The following is a 22,098-nucleotide window of genomic DNA, read 5'->3' as shown; positions in this document are numbered from 1 at the left end:
TGATGAAAAACTGGAACTTGCATCTCCTATGCTTTTAAGAGCACGTAACGGTGTTGGAAAAGGTGTAGCCTGTCCTTAAGACGGGCTTCTCTTAAATCCGGCGTTTATGGCGACAGCAATACTTGTAAGATAAATTTCTTCAAATTGCATGGAATTGTCCGGTTCTAGAACGTCCTGACGATGATGATTATGACGACGATGATGATGGTTGGGTGTTAATGGTGCAAGTCCGAGTGGTTCAAAGAGCGCCAACACAGTGGTTATATGATATATTAAGAGGTAAACCCTAAAATCGGTTAGAGCAAAAGTGAAATCATTGAAAGATTGATTGATTCATTGAAAATATCTTTGTTCAAAAGAAAAGAAAAAACAGGGAGGAAAGAAGGTGGCTATCCCAATTGCGGGATTCCACTGGCCTCTATCGCCGCTATGGCTCTCTCTACCAGCCATCGCTGGCAGGCAGGGTCATCGCTGCGCAGGGTGGCCTCCCACTGCTCCCTTGACGTGTTTGTGAGTGGGTGTACTGTTGGTATGTACTGGCATGCCCACACTGTGGCATGCGTCCGCCCTCTCCCGGCAGTGCGGGCAAAAAGGTGAATATAACGTGGGGTACCAGCAGTGCAATCTAGCCAGTGTGGGTAATGTGTCTGTCTGCAATCTCCTGAGAATGTGCTCGTCTTCATTACTGAGGCTTTTGTCGGGTGGTGGAAATGTTCTTCTGTTGAGTCTCACTATGCTCAAATATTCGGTGAAGGTAACGCTCACCATGTCTAAGGACGGGGCTTGGTACAAGGGGGCCGGGATAAGACATCGGGCTGTGGAATCGGCGGCCTCATTCCCCTTGTGACCCGTGCGTCCTGGCGTCCATATGATGAGCACATTTTCCGGTGGGCGTTTACGAAGAATTTCGTGGGTGATTTTGAAGACATTGCCCTGTATAAAGTTTGTGCAGGCCTCTTGCGAGACATTCAAAGACAACGAGGATGGCTGGTGTTGAAGGCCAGTTTGTGATTATGCGGGGTATGAAGCTAGTAAAAATTTTCCTTCCGATGTATAGTTAAGAACGCGCTTGACAGAAAACATGGGATCGTCAGACAGGAAAAACGCTGGGTGTCATGAGACGTGTTGTCTGTAGAGTTGCGGCAAGTGTATGTGGCATATTGTATCGAGTGCTTTGCATCGAAGAACTACGTGGGTCACGGATAGGCCGTCTACACACCTGCTACACAGGGGTCTTGGAGATCCCGCTAGCAGGTAGGAGTGTGTTACATGGGTGTGACCTATCCGTAATCTAGCTAATAAGCTAACGTCACGGTGTCTGTTGTGTGTATCAGTTGTGTATGGTGCCAAGAGCGGCTTTATTACGTGTAGTTTGTTGTCTGCCCGTTCATTCCAGTGTGATTGCCATGTTTTGGGAAGGTGGTATCGGATGTGTGACGCAAGTTCAGAGTAAAGAATTGTTTTCATGTTCACTGTATTTGAGAACGTCCTACTTGTTTATACCTTTTGCTCTTAATTCTTATCATGGTTCCTGCTTTCACATGCTGGCGACACCCAATAAGATTACATTTTTATGTGTGCACCACATATGGCTGGTTTTGCGTCTTTGAGCCCGAAACTCAACACCCTATGTGGAAATAAAATCTTGAGGAGGTTCTCAAAAGACCGACGTTACACCACCAAGGTCTCCTCATGGGAAAGAAATATGTGAATCAACGTAGAAACACGTTCGTCTGGGAAGACATCATGTCGTTTAACTCACGAATGCCACTGCCTGCCGGCTGCATCTGACTGCTCGGCGTTCAAAGCTGCCCCCTATACTCGGCTACAACCTAAGAACGACAGCGGAAGTTGCCTCTGCCCCTCATCCCCGCAGCCGGATGTTCCTCCGCGAGGCGCTGAAAGGGCCTTACTGCGAAGAATTTGAACGTGACCCGAGTCGCTTACGTTGTTTTTCGCCCTTAATCTGTGTAAATTGCTGCATCGACGCTAAACAGACGATGCGAGGAAAAGCAAACGATGTCACGCATTATGCAAAATCTTCTTTCAAAACACGCGCGTTGACTTCGTGAGTCCGTCCCTTCCGCGGATTGATATACTACATTAGATTGCCGTCCTTAATTTGTACCCGGGTATAGGTATAGTCACGCTTGTCCACTCTTTAGTTTATTACTCGCTCAATACGTTGCGCATTGTAGAGCTCGATTACGCCAGAGAAGGGGAGTTGCATCCGGAGAAGGCTAGCAGTCCCAAGAATTGTATGCGAGCAGTGCTAATATTGAAGTTGCTAAGAGCGCCCGAGACCATCAGCCTATCTTCTTTTAATCCGCCACTTATACGAGAGATTGTTTATCGCATATTTTTACGTACTTCTTTGGCCTGATAAGCGCAAATAGGTCCCGCTAAATGTTACGTTGAGGAAACGTATTACTCGAGTGCAGATGTCCGGGGCAGCACGTTTCTAAGTGCTAATTAGGTACCTAATAAAGCACTCAGAACTAAGAGCTTTGTTCAGCATTCCGGAAAAACCACTCAATTGGTTATTTTTTGCTCAGACCAACTCGAATCGGCTTGCTACCTTATCGTGAAACCCCGATAACAGAGTACGTGTCAAATTGATCTGCTGAACGCTGTTCGAACGATCCACATAAAAAAAGATCGGGGCCGCTTTGCACTACTGGCGCAAAGACTGGGCAAAGAGCGAAACTGGCGGCCCCACCTAGCTTATTCTTGGTTCAGCTAAACGTATGCATGGGTATGCTTGCAGACGCCAAGTTTTCTGCGTGGTTATGATTCGTGATTCGGTCAAATGTACTGCGTGGTGTAGTCGTTAGCCCCCACAAATAGCAAATAATAGTCGGCCATTAACGTATGTACAATGCAGCTCTGGCCACCGGCTTTGCGATGTAGCTCCAATAGTAGAGGAGGGCGCAGCGGGACGAGCGTTCGCGAAAAAGATTTGAAATCATTCGTTAAGCACCGTTCGGCTTGTGTGGTCTGGTCGGTGGGACGCTAATTAAGAAGTTGATTAACGTTATCACTTCTCGGCCTTTTGGGTTCTCTTATTTTGGCTGAAATCCTCCTCTTTGCACGACCACAACTGCACCACTCATCGAAAAAAGCGATAGAGCCAGCCACCCCGCGACGCATTGGCAAAGCCATGATTATACCAGTTTCATGGCGCCACCGACAGGGGGCGACACGGGGCCCGCCCGAGCACGGCGATTGTGAAGAGGTGCCGCCGCGCTATGACGTCATCGCTCAGCGAGTCTTTTTTTCCGCACGTTTGCCCACCCAACCTCCGACTTAAACACCGACACTGTTATTAACATTTCCTCTCTTCGGTCAGTAGGAATGTCGGGCATGGCTTTAGAGATCTGTTAAAGTGTACCAGCAGACTTTTAAATGCAGAGCATTTCTTTAACTCACATGCAGCGTCCGCCGTGCGTCCGCAGCAGCTCAGCGCGCAGGTGCGCGCTCTCCCCCACTCCTCCTCTCCCGCATCACGCTACCCTCCTCGCTCTCAACAACAGGTCCGCACCCCTCCCCCTACACTATATAAGAAAATAATACTTACCGGCGCCTAGTTTCGATCCCACGACCCTGCGGGCGGAACGCAATGTACATGGTGATCTACCCACTGCGCCACAAAGCCGACACAGAATGAAAGGCTACGAACGCGCCTTATATCCTTGAGTCATTCAAACTACGTCAAGAAGCTGCTGATACAATGCATTCACTACCTGTGGGCGGAACGCGAGGTACATGGTGCTCTTCCCACTGCGCCACAAAACCGACACAGAATCAAAGGCTACGAACGCGCCTTATATCCTTGACTCATTCAAACTACGTCAAGAAGCTCCTGATACAACGTATTCACTACCACCAACTCCCCAAACACTAAACGTTAACGCAATACACCTACCCCCTATGCGACGCATTTACTCGAGTCCCCCTCGCGGGGAGATGGGCATTTTTACTAGCACAGTCGCTCATTGCGGCGTGCGCTATCTGCGGTTCTGTAAGTTCAAATACTCACTCGCTCGTATTCAGCCGCAATTTCATTCGTAATCTTATTATGAACCCTTACTTCCTGCGACCGACGTTTTGATATTTACATACAGACGTTATTTTTAACCACCTGCTAATTATAGTGCCGCGTTGGCGTCAGCTGGGCTACCCGATTCTTTATTTCATCATTTCCAATTATTATCGGAAAAAGTATTGCAGGACCGGAGAACCATGTTTCGGAACACTTGCAAGTACGTGCACATCACCACTAGTTGGCAACCAGGGGAGTAGCCAGTAATTTTGCTCAGGAGTGGGGGGTGGCAGGGGGGTGGCGGGGGGGGGGGGGGGTTCTCTGATGGCACCTCAACCTGCTCCATATGATTTTTCAGGGGGAAAAAATGTGCATAAGAGTACGAAGGTTTACTCATGTCAATGTGAGTTACACTTAGCGGATGAATTCTTGGACCGTGCGTACTTCCAAGAAAAAGGAAAATGAAACATGTATTCATAAAAGATTATTTGTACGTTATTACAACTGTGGCAGAACCGCTAACACTGCTTGCAACCTTTTGTTGTCTACATAAGAAGGAATAACACTTCAGAAACATGGAAAGATTGAACATTTACAAACATATGCTTAACAAACATGGAAGGAAAAAAACACGCAAGTAAAAAACTACACTAATATAAAACAAACAAAGGATTGCATGCAGCTGGTGTTATAAACGGGAAAAGCCCAAAACAAACAACTTGTGTGCGTGCGTTTTATATTGATGCCACTTTGTCAACCAAGAAATTTTTTACCATTTTCGCACTCGTGTGACGACAGGGACAAATCATAACGCCGCTGTTTTTTATGCCAACATATTGCGTAGGAGCAGCTTGTCCACCGTCACGTACTGCGCATAATCGCCCCAAAATTAGCCACAGAAAAATACATCAAAATGAACACTTGTGGTGGAAAACGCGAGAAGATCATTAGCGATCAGGTAAACAAAAGTGTCACTGGCAACAAAATGCACATTTATACAGAAAGCTCGTAATACATGGTGGAAATTTACCTGAAAATTTGCTGTTACGGCACCGCTCATGCGGCAAAACATTTTTTGTAGCTGCGGCAATAGATCGTTTTGCCGCACGAACTGCATTAGCAGCAACTTCGCAGGCAAATTCGCGCATGTAGAACTGTAGAACGAGATTTAAGTGCTTAGAACCTGAGAGAGGACTCTGCGGAAAGCCCGCCACACCCGGATACTTGCAAGCTGGCCAAAGCTTTCGGGAACTGAAACGCCGAAAGGTAGGCTCAACGGGACGATGCAGCCAAGCAAGCACGCGCCCTACGGGGCTCGTAGTCTCGTAGGTCCGGGAAGTGTTGATTGCTAAAGGTAACTGCGGAAACTTCATGACACCACACCCCTTCCGGAAAGAGTGCCCCAAATTTTGGACAAAATTACATAAAACGCTATCCTGAAAGCAACTAAAAATAACACGCAGGGAACAAGATTCAAACAGACCTAAACGAAAGGGGCGGAAGGTGTGGAGACGAAGTTCGAAGTCGTTAGCGCAATAGTTTCCAGTGGCGGCCCTCATTGCATGGAGGTACTGAAACAGCCAGGCCACCGGTTTCGCCGGCGTATATACCAGAGCTTGTTCTAAACAGAGACTCCGTCGTTTCGCGGAGTGCGCGCTTGCAGGACAACCCCGGGGTGGGCTTGCATAGGACGTAGGTACGCCAGCAGGAAAACAGGTCACCAAAGCAGAGTAACAGGGTGCTATCCGGAGAGGAGTCTTGGGGTTCTACACAAAATTCCAGGATGGTTTCCGGCCCGGGTGGTTGCCTTGGTCGCTGTGCATGACAGTGCGACAAAATGTCGTGGGTGGAGGGAGCTGAAGCTCCATGAGCCCCCTTCCCCTCACTACGACACTCATGTTTATAAAAACTGCAGAAGAAGAACCGCAAGGACAGACAAAGGAACAGTGCTTTCCCCTTTACTATTCGCGCCGATCATTCATTTTTACCACGCTGGCACTAGAAGCTCGAATCACAGAAGAGTCAGGGTCATGGCGGGACACAAAAATACTTATTGATCGATAGGGCCCACGGGAATGCGAGTCACCTAGAACACCTAAACGTTTCCATCTGTTGCAGAGTCCCTTCAGTGGCGGTGCTGTTCTGATGCATGGAAGATATGCAGCCACCGAGTGGCTACTGGGAAATAACACATGAGAGATGGATGCGGAACTGCCTAACAATTCCAGGAAATAGGGTGGCGTCGTCTTCTACTAGTGTAGACAGCGAATCTATGTCTCTTCTTGCTCACCTATGTTATTCACCTCTCAAAGTCGAAGCTTGAAGGACAGCCCGCCCTCCGCCCCCCTTCCCAACCCCCAGTTTTTATGCTTAAAGTTTAAAGGCCAACTGCACTCAAATTTCACCTCGGCCAAATTTGTTTTTAATGCGTAGTAAGTACCCCCAAATAAGCTGAGACACAAGTGGAAGCCCCGTGAAACGCCTCGTTAATCAGTCGGAAGCGTTTAAAAAGGCTCCGCCGCAGACCACTCTGCACCTGCCGGCGGATCGCGTAAACAGCCATGACGCGCCTGTGACGTTCCAGCCGACGGTGGCTTTTTCCTCTGGCCAGCCACGCAGCGGGAGAACCGGTCGAGCTCTGCTGCCCCGTGCGCGCGTAGAGCTTGCGCGCAGGCATTCTCCCGAACTGGTGACCGTCCGGCCGCTCGCTGGACGGCTGCAACGTCACTGCAATGGCCGCGCTCTCCTCGGTTTCGGTTTCAAAATCGCCGATTTTTGCTGGCCGCTTGCGGCGTCCTCGTGCGTATTTCAGCTGTTGTATTTTGCATGTTGCTTTCTTTTTAAGCAGACTATACGGAAATAGGGTTTTCAAGAAGTCGAAATTTTGAGTGCAGTTGGCCTTTAATGCACGTTCAACGCGTGAAATGTAGAACTATGCACGACTTGTGTTTTACCATTATTGATATTAGTTGTAACATATCCGCACCGGTAAGATTTCCAGCCAAACGTGGCAAAATAACTCCCTCATTATATTGCACTAAAGCAAAAATATTTGCATCAGCCAATCCAGATCTTCTATGGTCACATTGTGCACGCGGAAAATTTTTATGAAAAGGTGACTTACCCCAAGCGGTAAGTTCTCAATGTTATGAAAGTAATTTAGTCCGAGAGATAAGGCTTATAGAAGTATTTAGTGCAAATATTTAAACAACGTCCACAATGCCCCCAAGTCTGAAATTGTTTACCGCAAAGAACCAGTGGGCGGTAGCGGGCAACGGTCAATTACCATTTTTTGGGGGACACTTTTCGAACCACTTCGTCACTGGCGGGCAATAACAAAATATAGAAGGTGCTGCGAAAGCAAAAGAAGCCAGTGGTAGTATCGAACAGTCGCGTCCACTTAAGAAACATCTACATGCAGTACAACATCTGCGGTGGAAGGGGCTGTTTGTGGAAGTTATTTTACGGCAATGAAGAAACTGAACATTTGTTACGAAAATCGGCACAACTAATATATTTTAAAATTGATTGATTGATTGATTGATTGATTGATTGATTGATTGATTGATTGATTGATTGATTGATTGATTGATTGATTGATTGATTGATTGATTGATTGATTGATTGATTGATTGATTGTAAGGGTTAATGCCCTGAAGATACAGCTGGGCTGAGGCGCGCCGTAGGGGAGGAATGTGGAATAATTTTATCCCCTAGGGATCTTTACCGTGCGCCGAAATCACCACACACTGACGTTTTTGCTTTTCGCTTCCAACAGAAAAAACAGCCACTCCAGCCCGATTGAAACCGCACCCTTTATACTTTGGCATTGGAAGTCAAGGAAGGAGCACGATTTTGATTATGAGCTACAAACCAAGCATTCTTGCTTTATTTTGGTCACTGATACATCAGCATCATTGGAATGGCCAGTAGAATGCTTTACTAGAGACGTAACCGCCAGACTTTAAAATCTTAAAATCTTTAAAAGAATACGTAGTCGTTCATGCTTACATTCTCGTTTATTTTACGCAGGTGAAATATTTTCTGGTTTCAGATAAAAGCTTCCCCATAAACCATATATTTGACGATGTTTCGAGCAAATGTGTGGCCTTCTTTATGTAACAGCCTCTGTCTGTGCAAGTGTGCAGCTACGCACGACAGCAATACAAAAAGGTCCCGGTTGCGTAATTTTTACTCATCGGTTACAAACTTGCATACAATTTTGTAAGTTACAATACTCCTGAAAACGCACAAGCTCCCATTTTAAGATGTAATGCAACATTCCATTTAAACTAGGTATATTTCTTGTGTGCCGGTGCGCGGAAGCTATATGTGAACTATATTTTCCTTAAGGGGGTCAAAGAGCCCCAACAGCGCGCGATACACCATTTTTACTACCTTTGTACTAGAATTTGGCCCAAATGAAAGAGGTGAAAAACCGATCTGCCGTGCGTTTAAAAACACTATACGACGTGCACGCTAGATGATAAAGTAGTGTGACCATAGGAATGAAGAGTAGGTGTGGGCATTTGTGTAGTATATACACGCAACTCTCGCTCTCTTGTACTTACCCTAACATATTGTGAGGACCGTTTCTGGTGGGACTGCCTCTCGGTTTAGACTTCACGACCCTCACCTCCGGCATTGCCCTGTCACTGTACATAAACTAATCCCCGCACTTACATCCATAAGTTTAGGTGCAGTGTGTGGTGTGCATCCTACGTCACCCTGTAAAACAAGAGCCTCGTCGGAGCAGCTTTGCGACCGAGCTTCGCTCCGACACAACAATTATGAATAACCCCAGAGAAAAACACCAGAGTGGAGGAGGCCAGTGCAACAGAGTCACCAGCTTCTGGCTACACCAGCGCCAAAACCCCAGGTTTTCTGCTAAAGCGGACGAGTATTAAAAAAAGTAGCAGAAGCACTATCAGTGAACGAGAAAATACAACCACGTAAGAGCAAGTTGAGTAGTCCGCAGGCATAGCCGGAGTAACGCTTCACCCACTACTCATCTCGTCCTGCATTTGTGGGAGTTAGTTTAGTCACAACTGGTGCACTTCTTAATAGTTTAAGGGAGCTCGTACATCCTACTCACTTTTCTGAACACTTTTCCGTGGGAACTATTGCAATATTCCGCGCTAAAGTCCAATGTGATGTTCCGGCTACGCCTGTGGGCGGCTTTACAACTGTTATATTGCAGCATTTGTTCGTGCTCTGAAGTAGAACCCTGTGGGCGAGCTCCACCAGCAGGAACTTAAATATTTAACCTTTGGGACAAGAGGTGCTGCCGGAGAACAGATATGCCCACATTTATCACACTGCAAACAAACGTCGTTCATGATACAGTAGAGTAGACTCGCGATAATTCAAACTCGAATAATTTAAGGTTTCGATTAACTAAAGAAAATTTAAAAATTTTGGTCGGCCCGCTATCTTTTTAGTTTCTTTTAAATCCGCGTAATCAAACCCCTCCATTTCGTTGTTTCGGTTAATTCGTTCATTTTTGGTGTCCTTGCCGGAAATCATCTGATGCATTTGCCGCTCCTTGCTGCACATTTGCATCTCTATATAAACAGCTGTCACAAATTAAACCTATTACCAGTATACACGTGCCAAAGCGAAACCGTTTACGACCAACAACCGGGTGTGGCTTGAGGAAGAAAGAAAGTAGAACAAGACGGCAGGCGTGGCCTATTGGGGAGGCGGTGTTGCTGGCCCAGCGTAGAAGTGACAGTAAAAAAGAGCCACAAACAACACGGGAAAAACCATGCATGACAGCTGCACAGGGCTTCAGCGGAATGCTGTATTCCCACGCTCTTGACCGGTGATGAAAACTCTCGCAATTAATTGGATGCCCTTGTTAGCTTGTAAAACTGTTTTTAACTCTCATGCAAAGACAAGGCAGAAATCGATTCGAATTTTTTTTCAATGTGTGAATGACACTTCAGTATTGTGGGTGAGTGTTGTATTATTAGACATATGAGAGTCTTTCATTACAGCACAAGTCAGTATGTTGCCCTGAGTCATATGTATGACAACTTCTGATAATTCAGACACTTGACAACTCAAACCGAATCCCGCGGTTTCTTCGAGCATAAATAATCACGAGTCTACTGTATTACAAAATGCGAGGATTATGTTGCGCCTGCACAGGCCACTGCACATTTCACATTTGTGATACAAAATGAATACACGGCTTTGTTGTGCACCGCCTTTTCCCCGTTGGGTAAACAGCGTGGTTATGCATGTTTTCAGCAGCGAAGCGAAGACACGGCAATTTCTTAGACTGTTGAAGTGTTTTATTTCACGTATCCGGCCGTTGTGGTGGCTGTGCACTCAGTCAGCCCTTGTTGAGTGCATGGCCCACCCCTGCACCGACAGCACTGCTAACAGCTGCACCAATGGCAGCAAGAAGTAAGGTTATAAGAAAGCCATATTCTTCGGAGTTCGGGTCCTTGATAGCGTTTAGTGCCGTGTCGAGCTGTTCTGGGGTGAGGGTTGAGGCTTGACCTTGTAGTATTTTCCCGATGGATTCTATGGTCTCTGCTGTCTTCTTACTTGGTAAGGTTCCATCGTCTGAAAAATTTGTTGGAAATAAGAGCACGGCAAGGCAACTTGCCTTGTTGTACACACCCCGGGTCTCAAGAATTTGATTTCCGAGAAACGTAACAGTCCAATCGACACAAACACCGCAAAGGCGAGATCTTGTTTACGAATCCCGACCTGTCTTAAGGCATGTGTAAAACATTACACTCACCTTTTTGCAGCAAACGAGCCTGAGCTAGCGGCACAGGCGCTCTGCAAAAAGACAGAGGTCATAACCACTTACCCGTATTATGCAGAGGTGTAACGTACCAGAGAAGAAGTAAAATAAAAGTAAAGGTAGTTAAATACTCACACACTGGCACCATCTTGACGAGTTGGAGAGCATGAAAGAAAAGTGCAGTTCGTACTGTTACTGCAGGTTCACCAGTAAAGGCACGAGCTCTGTCCATTTTATGGGCACTTAATTTTTTAATGTATCCAGAGATGTTAAATTAATATTAGTAATCATCACTCATTCTGCAGAAAAATGAGGAAACGTTTTTTTTTCGTGTGGGATGGTTGTGTTACTAAAGAAAAAATAGGAATTGTGTTTTTACCTATGACCCATCCTTCCTGGAATGCTTCCTGGAACAGACGTTACAATACGAAGCATTCCGTGCCATCATGTAAGGCTTAAACAGCTCTGCTGTCCCTCTGAGTAAGCTTATTCTTCATTTGTGCGATTTGGTAACGCGTAACGTGAACCTTATTTCATCTACACGCTAGGTTTTTAAACAACAGTTTTGAAACAAAACCGCGTCACACACCAATTGCGGCGGCTCTCCGACTGGTTAGCGATAACATTCAGTTTACAAAGTCGTTGACCATGTCACATGCTGAAGGGTCTTGACGCGGTTATGAAATAGTTGTGGCTGGGGGCCGACCTTGCTAAATCACGGAGGTAGCTATATTTTCTGGTTTCTTTAACAACGTGGTAGTAAAAATTTTAGTATTCGTGGCGTTTTCTAGACACATTGTCCCTATTTTTTAATTGCCGCTTTGGTATCAGCCACAAAGAGAAATATCGCGCATGCTGGGGAGGAATGGAGGGTGCCCCACACTTCCTCTGAAAGGTTAAGGTCGCGAGGGCGCGCAAGCGGGCGAAGCCTCATATAATGCGCAGCTGCGCATTACTAGGAAAAAAAAGAGATTAAGCAAAACTAAATTAAATAACAAAAAAACAGAAAGACGACCAATAATTATTATGGTGCCCCAAGCGACACATCAAACCACAAGCGTGCGCGGTGAGGGGAAGAAGGTAAAGTTCTGCCTGACACCCCCGTCCCCACTCACACACACAGAAATTAAATTCTTGTTTGTGAGAAGAACGGAATGAAATTTTGAAAACTATAAATTCGGGAATCCGCGTGTTGCATCTACAACTTGGGTGGGAGGCACACAGCAGTGGAGATATCACATGCATAAGAAAAACAGCTGCAGTGACCGCGACCACACTTTCATCCGGACACTCGGAAGCCTACGCTTGCGCCCCTATGTTACCTTTGCGAATTCGTCTACGAATGTACAGGAAAAAAATTTCTTTTTTTTTATCTTTTTCCACTCTTGTCAACGTACGATAATTTCCTTGTTTTTTGATTCCGCCAAAGAAAAACTAAATGTTCGGTGAATGGCTTTCAAAAATCCCTATGCCCTTCAAGACAAGCTTGTTGTTTGCTGCAGTCTCCAAGAAAGGTACCATCAGAACGCCCGGTCCTTACTATAAAATGCCGTTATATCATAATTACAATCCTTTTGTTTTTGTTGAGGTGTCCCAATATTCATTATCGAAATGATGTCCATTTTAAAGCACTTGTAACACAAAATTCTGGCGCTAAGTTTCTCGGAGTACAAGTTAAGGACAGAGAGGACAGAAAACTTTTATATGGAAGCTTTTACTTACAGGTCCCAGCTGCCAGAGCGAAGAATGTAATCCATGCGACAAGCTTCATGCCTGGTAGCCTATGCAAAAATATTTGGAAATGTTGTTTATTTAACAGAACGAGTACAACAAAATTTAGACTGCTGAACACTTGTAGCACTGTTTAAATGTGCCTCCAATTTTAAATTTACCTCACGACAAAACTTCAAGTATAAAAAGAAGTGCCAGCTGCAATGTTTGTTTTTTAAAGTAGCGGGTGATTCTGTAAAGCTATGTACTTCTCATAAGAGTTTCAGTACCTTTCAAGCAGTTTCTACTTCGACTAACTCACCTGTGACGAGCTAGAATAACTGAACACCGAAGAGAGTTTTGTGTTTGAAAAGGGCCTCGCCATCCATGTTTTATATGATTCCAAATTAGATGTGAAAGATAACCTAATTCTGGCTCAGGGTGTGAGAGGAATAAAAAATACGATGTGTCAGATTATGCACCACTAAGGCACTTGGGTACTTTGAAGTGACGTTGATTCGTGAGCGATATTCCATTGTGCTTTGTGTTATCTTCAAATATTCTGAGAATGCGGCCGAACAAGACTAAGTGAAGCGTAGTGACGGGAACACCGCCGACAATAATTATTGGAATGCTTTAATCTTCGCACTATTCGCAGTTTTTAGTGCTTGAAGACCAAGCATCAAGGACAAAAGCTCTGTGAAGAATCAGTAAGAACTGAGGGCATTGTGCGAACAAGAGGCTCTAGTTAGCTGATTGCGATGCCTTGGGTGATAAATGCTACTGGGGTCAAGATAAAGAAGTGCTGCTGTTCGACAAAGGGTTTTCTGGTTTTACACCTACAATGTGTGGCATCTGAGGTCGTAAGACAGCGGCGCTTTGTACTGAATTTAGGTCATGCTCTGCAATCTAGTTCCTAGTGGTAACCGCAGCCCTGGTTCGCGGTAGCCTCAATGGGTGACCTGCTGACTCAGTACCTCTGTGGCACGTGCAGAAGAGGTTACCCCGTTCGTGTCTACGCCCAGATAAAAGCTTTGTCCGAAATTTAAGCATGTGCTGTAACGATATTTTACGGTAACGTTCTAATTGCCGTTGAAAGTGTATACCTGCAGGGTGTTTACCGCTATAGAGTCGACGCACGTGCACATTTATTTTCAGCTACAAATATTCAACGTAATGACATGACTGGATTTTAACATTCAAAATCTTACATAGGGAAGGTACTGCTGTGATGTCCGTAGAAAAGTGGTTGAGTGTGAAATTGGCAAAAGCAAGCTATCCGTTCTAAACAACAGGTCTCTGATAATTATACGAGGTTTTAAAATCATGCTAGACTGACATATTTTAAGTTTGCAGGACATACTGAATGGTATCAGTTGGACATTGGATATAGAAGTACTATCGGTGTCAAATGAAAATTGAACACGAAAATATGAACCTGGACACACAAATATCGCGATTTCTTTCAATGCAAGCCAACATAGAGCGTGGCCTAGCTACAAAAACAAAAACAAAATTTGGAAAATGTGCATTTCCAAATATACCAAGAGCGTCTTATTATATGAAATCTACGAAAAGCATTTTTTTAAATTTTGCACGTTCTGGTTTATATTTTCGTGTTCGCGTTTCATTTGACGCCGATAGTACGTGGCAGTGATCACCTCCCCGCACTACTTAGGCAGTCTCTCATCTGCTGCAATACATTAAGCGGTATGTGAATCCTACTCACTGGAAGCTTTTCCGTCATGATCTAACAGAAAACCTAGGCGCCAGCGTACACGTCGAATAGCTCCTACCTTTATTTCGTCGTAGCTTGCAGTAGTGTGCAGGTGCAATCTACATCCCAGACTAGCATGCAGCTGTTTACACAAGTTTGACTGCGTGCTCTTAGATGGCGAGCGGAATGTGTTTATCACTGCAACAGTAGGGACGTGGAAGCAGAATGTAGTTGATTATTGAGGTAGATACATAAACTTCTCCTTCACCGAAGCTTTGGGGGGACCGCTGACACTCGAAGCGTTATATATATCCCCTTAGATGGGTCCCATACCGGGCACGCCGTAAGTTGACACTTCATTGGTAGTTATCATCGCTGCATTAATTAGGTCGTCATCATCAGAACCCGCCATAAGGCGGGCGCAGCTCTAGCTCGATCTGCTTAGAACCACCCCCCTATCACCGGTACATCACGGACGTTGGTCTTTTTTCCTGCTTGATATTTTGGTGCCGAAAAACCAGAGATGAAAGCCCTCCTGCGATTCAGAGTTATATGAACTTTGCTCTACTAGAAAGAGGGTCCCTCGATGCCGGCGGCGGGCCGTTGAAATAGAAAGAGCCATGGTGGCGTAACTGAAAGCCGACCAACACGATGGGCAGACAACACCACGTCTAAGACAATGTTTACAGGCCTGAGTAGAAAAACCTAAAGAACTTGCAACCGAGTACACCACCTTCGAAGACCGCCTGCGAATTCTGACCTGGCTGTGTGGACTTCACCAACACACTCCGAGGGTGCTCAGAAGACGACCGCTCGGCAGTATCGCCTTCCAATTGCCTCAGAGGATATGACAACAAGCATGTTTAAGAGTATACTGGACGAGTACTGACCACAGTTTCTTTCTCCGGGACGCCCGAGCACGCTAGTGTCTAGCTTTAATTCTTCTACCCCTTCCCCCCTTTATGCCGGATCGTCAATAAAGTTGTTTCACTCACTCTGGGTAGGGAAGATGCTGAAATGTTAATGCTAGTTATAATCGGTGCACCCATCCCATTATCATCATCGGTGGTGGTGGTGGTGGTGGTGGCCCGAAAAATGGCGCATACCCACTAAGGGGCTTGGCGAAGAAGAGCTATGTTTCTATTATAATCAATCATGCGAGGCAAAATAATGGAGCAGAAGAAATAATTTGGTCTAGGTTTATGAGAGAGAGAGAAAACACACAAAAAAAAACTAAGACAAGAGTAGAAAAACTATAGTAAAAGTCAGCCTAATCGGAATCTGTTTAACACTGCAGACGAACTGTCTCTGAAATGAAGCAGTGGATGGCGGTGCACACGTCCCTGTGGCATCGGCCCTGCCTAGTCCCCCCAAACGAAAAAAGCACCGGTACAGTTAAAGGCAGTCCAAGACGTAGTAGGGGAATCTCCAGCAGCCTTCTCCAATGGTTCGAAAATCAACGGCAAAAAAGAAAGAAATGCTCTTCGTATTCAAATTCTTGGCAAAAGTTGCACAAGGGGGAGGTTATAAGATTTGCCCTATATAAATACCTATTATGTGGCGGCAAACCACAACGAAAAGAAGTCAGCAATACTTCGCACAAGCGAGTTTGGCATAAACCTCTGTTCCAGCGGTACCTGAGGTATTCAAGCTCAGGAGAAGTGTTCAGACCATGATCGGAGGCATCTTGATTGAACAGGTATTGGCGATAACGTGCCAACAACACGTCAGAAAACGGGGGAAGAACCTCGACGATCAGTAAAGCCAAAGCTGTTTTAGCTAATATGTCAGGGGTTTCATTGAGGACTAACACACATTGGCCGGGTAGCCAAACGAGCCGAATCTCCCGCACGTGAATGGGGACTGAGGATTAAAAAACCCGCCCGCATCTTCCCACGGGGGGAACTCGAGTAAATGCGTCGCAGAGTGGTGGGGGTATCGCGTGAATGTTGCGTAATTGGGTATGGTTTGGGAATGCTTAATTGTTATTTCGTCATTATTATTCTTATTTATTGAATGAAAGAGAAGCGAAGGCAAGGAGTGTAAAGTTAGTCTGTCTTTATTGCTTGGTGCCGTCGTTGTATTGGACGGAGAGGATGACTGCTTTGTGGTCGCTAAAGTGCACTATCAAGGGGTCTTTGAGGAGCGGTCGTGCGATTGCGTAACTGGTGAAGACGTTGCTTCCACCGCATCTACTCGAGTCAAGCAAAGCGACAAGTCAAGCGAAAGCCAAGCAAAGACGCCCTTGACTGAATTCCGAACGCGCGTTCCGCCGCTTATATACACACCACCCGCGTTCGAGGGAGAGGAGTACGGGGGAGAGACGCGCCTGCGCACACTTCCGTACACAAGCGCGCGAACTTTCCACGCACCCACCACGTCGTTATCACGTGTACACGCCCTGCCGCCGTTACTGTTGAGCGCGACGCAACGCGCGGGTAGCTACGACGCATGCGCGCACAGACGCGCTTCCCCCGCGCCACCGCAGCTGTTGTTGAGAGCGACGGAGCGCATGGGGTACACGCGCTCCTCCCGCACCGCCGCACCTGTTGTTGAGAGCGAGCAGGGTACGGGGGAGAGACGCGCACTTGCGCCTCGACGCAACGCGCATGCGGAGTGAGCGTGTGGACGGCGCCGCCATCAACCACGGAGGACCAGGCGAGCCTAAGAAATGCTCCGCATTTAAAAGTTTTGAGAATAGGATGTAAAGTTTCTGAGGAGAGAGCCATGCACACCGACAGAGAGTCGGAAGAATTCGCCGAATCAAGTTTCAGGATTCCAAGGAGTAGAGCAAGAAATTATGCTAAAAAATGGGGATGAAATCTGCCTGTCATCACGTGGGAGCAACTGTAGCTCGAGCTGCTTCGTCTTTCTCATCACCTATGTAAATAGAACCACCACTGTATCACCCCGACGCGTGTTTCGAAACGCTTCGCTGCACAGAGCACCCACGTGACATGTGTGATATCACTGCGTGCGCTATTTTTCGAGCGCCTGCTATAATGATCCTACAGGTGGTGACGGCTTGTGTTCGAGCCCCAGAAGATGGAGTTTTCTTTTTCTGTGCTTAGAAATTTTTTCTAATTTTTGAATAACATAAATCTACGTGTTGTTTTTGTTAATAATAGTGCTTTGGTATGTTGTAGTTCGTTGAGGCTTGGGGCGCGGCCAATTACGGTATTTAATTACCATTCTGCTTCGCGCGAACCGACATGTCACGTGGGTGCTCTGTGCAGTGAAGCGTTTAGAAATAGGCCTCCGGCGTGTCACGGCCCTTGGTCTCTCCGCTAATTTTACACCCTGAGTTTTGTTTTCTGCGCAGTTACGTTACGGAAGATTTGCTGTACAGAGTGCCTTTCAGGTTGCAGCCCTCCATATTAGCGAATGACGACAGCGTCTGGAGGCCCAACGCCGGAGATGTTTTTCTGCAGTCTGCTTTACAAAAATGTCAAATAGCGTCCACAGCTGCCTGAAAGAAGTTGCATGATATTATCATCCGTAAAAACAACTGTGTTGGCATTTGCACGATACGAGTTGGGAAAATTTTTCTCTTCTACTTTAGCATACTCAAAATTTGTAAAAAAAGCTTGCGTGCCAGAAGCTAACACAGGATCGGCAACATTCGTGGCCGCCACCATCAATGTAATTGAAAAAGTGAATATACACAATCTACAATTGGTGTAACGCAGGGCAAATGTCACTTAATTTGAGTAAATGCAAAGTAATCTATGTTAGTCGAAACGCGATAATTTAGAATTTCTTTATTTAATCAACAACACTGCAGTTTCGCAATCCGCTTCCTATAAGTGTTCATATAACACAAAATCTCTCGTAGAGTACCCACATGTACGCCAAATGCGCAAAGGCTTCTAAATCACTCGATTATCTGCGACGAAATTTACGATGCGCACCAGCTCTTGTCCGCAGACAAGCATATCTAACCTTAAGTCGTCCAGAGCTAGAATTCGCGTCAGCAATCTGGTCTTCTCACCAAAACGACCTAATGGTACTGCTGAAATCTATTAGAAACCAAGCCGCAAGATTTATTACACGCATGTATGACCGTCATCTTACCGCATTCTTGCTCCGTGTCTTAGCATTACCCAAATTAAACAAGTATTATCACTCTAGACGCTAGATACCCGCCGCACTATCATGCTATTATGCCTTTCCCATAAATACATAGTTAGCATTAGGCAAAACCCGCTTCCTTTTAACGCTCTAGTGCGCAGGTCACGACGCCGTCATAATAGTAAGTTTCACGCGCATTTTGGCAAGTCGCTAATTGCATCCATACTTAGTCATGATAGCTTGATCAAAAATCTGCACCAACATTTTTCTTAGTAATTGTGGAATAACGCATTGCCAGAATAATATTGGTACTGTTCATGGAAGTTTACACCTTTGCTTTAGACTTCGCAAAAACCGTGTGTATTTGCAATAATTGTTTATAGAAACACGTTTGACGTGGTTAATTTACGTCTTCAAGATGATTGCCCAAAAGTTATATTGTGTACTTGTTTTTTTTTTCTTTTTGTCAACACTTTTTTATGCTTATACAAACATGTAACCTCCCTTACTCAATGCTCTTCTATGGGCTTGTAAGGTATAATAAATAAATAAATAAATAAATAAATAAATAAATAAATAAATAAATAAATAAATAAATAAATAAATAAATAAATGAAAAATTGTAGCAAGGATAAAGAGCAACTCCGCCCCACAGCACGCGTAAAGCACGCGTGGAGCCTCCGCCGCTCCACGCGTGCTTTACTTCCACCGCGTGGAACTGACCTCCCCAGTGGGATCGCTCGCTGGGAGGAGGTGCTGCTGCGGAGGCTTCGAGTTGGGGTGGCATTATCCCCAGATGTGACCCACGCTTGGCCTGCCCGCTATCATTCACCGTTTGCGGACACCTGTCCCTTTTGTATGGTCCCTGCGTCCGAAGCCGACACGAGCCACCTTCTATGGACCTGCCCTGCCCTGCAAACCTCTCGCCTGCAACACCTCCGAGGCACAGGGCTCCATCCTGGGAGACCCCCTGATCTACAGCGGTGGATCTGGGGCCGCCCGCTGTACCGGTCTCTGCTTACGTTTCTGCGTGACACAAATGTGATGTTGTACATATAACTGTTATGCCGTAAGGCAAACTCTCGCAAAAAAAAAAAAACTCTTGCAACGCCATCAGCTTATCGGGGTATGCGTTACATCAAGAAAGAGTGCCATGCGATCGTGGCCAATCTATACACGACGGTATGCGCGCACGCTGGTAGCAGTGGAAGAAGAAGTACCGCAGGAGGTGCTCGGCGCACGTGTCTTTGGCTACTCTCCCCTGTTCTCTGCTTCCCCTTGCGGGTTTTGGCCAAGTTTTTTAGACTTCAGATTGCTTTTTCATTTCGTTTAGAGAGCAATTTCTAACGCTGGAGCATTTCCTAAATTGTAGGTTCGGGAAGCAGGCGAGCTGATGTCGTTCAGCTCTCCCGGCCAGGGGCCATCGCCCTGGTCGGCTTCCCTTTCTGCGCAGGAGCTGCCTCTGAATTTATTCTCCAGTGGTGGCGTGAACAGGGTTCCTGTGGCTCTGGTTCCGGCTAATGGGGCGTCCATTCGTCTCAACCATCCAGAGGCAGTCCAGTCGGCCCTGCAGGGTGCCACGCAGCACTACCAGCCGGTGACCGAGGTCCGGCGATTCGGCAAGGGTGGCCTAGTGTGTAGGTCGTCTGATCTGTCCTGCATTTCTGACCTGCTAAACTGTCGCATGTTCGGCTCCATTCCGGTGAGTGCGTTCATCCCTCATCATCTTGCGTGCTCAAAGGGCATCATACGGGGTGTTAGCGCAGAGTTGAGCGCCACGGACGTGCTCCACAAATTTGCAGATGCTGGGGTGATTGCAGTGTATCGCTGTAGCCGAGAGGCCAATAACAACAGGGTCCCCACTGAATCGGTCATCGCCACGTTTGCAGGTCTCACTTGCCCCTCTGAAATTAAGGTCTGGCCACTCGTTTTCAGAGTTGATCGTTTAAATCCACGTCCTTTGCAGTGCAAACGGTGCTGGCGATTTGGGCACTCTTTGGGGGGTTGTAAATCGTCCCTTCGTTGCTGCTCGTGTGGGAGCGCGCACTCAGCTTCCGAATGCAACGCAGATGAGGTAATGTGCTGCCTCTGTCAACAAGGACACCCAGCGGACTACTCCAACTGTCCTGCACGAGCTCAGGAAGTCAGTGTGCTCGAAGTTCTAGAAAAACGTCGACGTTCGCGGGCGGAAGCCGCAGCCATTGTCAGAGAGCGGGCTTTCGGATACGCGGGTGTTGCCTCTCGTCAGGTGGCCACAACGAAACCTTCCTGCCCTTCGCTTCTAGATGCTGCTATCGCAAAAGCCATGCCTGCAGCGGTTGACCGTATGTCAGGTATATTTTCAGAAGGCTTTCAGCAAATGCAAGCGCAAATGCAGATGATGTCGTCGCAGTTCTCTCAACTGCTCCAAGCATTCCAGGGCATACTCGCTTTCATGCAGCAGCTCAACTCCAACTCTACAAATCCATCGTTCAGTATTCCTGAGGCCGTCACTGCTCCTCCTCAGAGCTCTCCAGTAGCCCCACTAATGACAGCTTCCGTGGTAAACCCACTCTGCACCAACACCTTGGCAAGTAATGCAACAGTGCTTGCACCAGCGCAGTCTCAAAGCACTGCATCTGTACCTGCTGTTTTTCTTTCCTCTACCAGCCAAATCACATTGAACAATCCATGTCATGATACGCGACCTTCGCCTACAGCTTCCCAGTTCACTTGTCACCCACCTATGGATTGCTCCACAGTCCCGCTACCTCCAGATGCGTGTGAAGAAACATCGTCTGAAGACATGATTGTTACCTTTTCCAATAAGAGAGGCACGTCCGCTCCACCCGGTCCCTCTGCGAAAAAAAAAAATAGGAACGCCCAGTTACGCAACACCACGCCAGACGATATCCTAACCAAAGCGGTGACTGAGGCTAACATATAACTAATCATGGCGTGTCTTAAAGTGTTACAATGGAATTGCCGCTCGATTCGATCCTCTTCTTCCGACCTTTACTCTTTAACTGCTAAATTTTCCCCTGAAATTATCTTTCTACAAGAAACTTGGTTGGACTCTGGCACATGTTTTGCGTTTCATAACTATAAAACTTCCCGACTGGACCGTCAAGGTCGCGGTGGGGGTTTACTAAGATTAATATCTAATAACTTCTGCCGTAATGCCTTTAAGACTTTTGACTTCTTGTCCTCTCAATGTGAGATTTTAGGTATTGATTTGCTTCTGCCGGGTTGCAAGCCTTTTTCATTGGTAAACGTGTATTTCCCCAGTGATTTCCCTACACGCCCCCTAGGGGGTGTGTAGACCCCCCCTAGTTTTTCTGGACACCCCCCCCTTGAATCCCCACATTTCACTCTTGTCAGTCCTTGTATGGACCTTTTTCAGTATCGATCTGCGCATGCGCGGGCTGCCCGTCTGCTATTCTTGGCAGTAGCCTCGGGCAAAATAAGCAGCATGTACATTTCAGCATGTACATTTAAAATGGGCAATTTGGCGATGCGAAGCGCTACGGAAGCTAATCCTGGCGTTTTAATAAATCGGGAGCGTACAATCGGTGCCTGATTTATAAGTGCTCCATAATGCGTGTATAACATAAACATTGTTTCAAGAACTCAAATTTCGTCACTGGCCCTGGTAACAAGTTCGAAAATGTCCTTATACGTTGAAAAATGGCGAGACATTAAAAAAAACTGAATACGACCTTTCATGGTAAAAAAAGAATTTCTCTAAATTTTTTTTTTCTTAGATTGAATAGAAAGCACCGCCTCTCAGATGTATATATATTTATATATATATAT

The 22,098-nt window shown here is 46.3% G+C and overlaps 1 long non-coding RNA gene across 1 annotated transcript; it reads right to left on the bottom strand.

Annotated features, from left to right (window-relative positions):
- Positions 1 to 10,319: 10,319 nt before the first annotated feature.
- On the bottom strand, positions 10,320 to 12,906 carry LOC144167512 (uncharacterized). The gene is made up of 5 exons (XR_013322015.1): positions 12,838 to 12,906; positions 12,528 to 12,586; positions 10,941 to 10,953; positions 10,800 to 10,840; positions 10,320 to 10,618 (listed from the first exon to the last, which is right to left on the bottom strand). It is a non-coding gene; the product is annotated as an uncharacterized LOC144167512 (long non-coding RNA).
- Positions 12,907 to 22,098: the final 9,192 nt, after the last annotated feature.

This window comes from Haemaphysalis longicornis, unplaced genomic scaffold (genome assembly GCF_048455015.1).
Source record: "Haemaphysalis longicornis isolate Haplotype H1 unplaced genomic scaffold, Haemaphysalis longicornis Haplotype H1 scaffold_2, whole genome shotgun sequence".
Taxonomy (NCBI): Eukaryota; Metazoa; Arthropoda; class Arachnida; order Ixodida; family Ixodidae; genus Haemaphysalis; species Haemaphysalis longicornis.
This window is presented reverse-complemented; position numbering and strand designations above follow the sequence as displayed.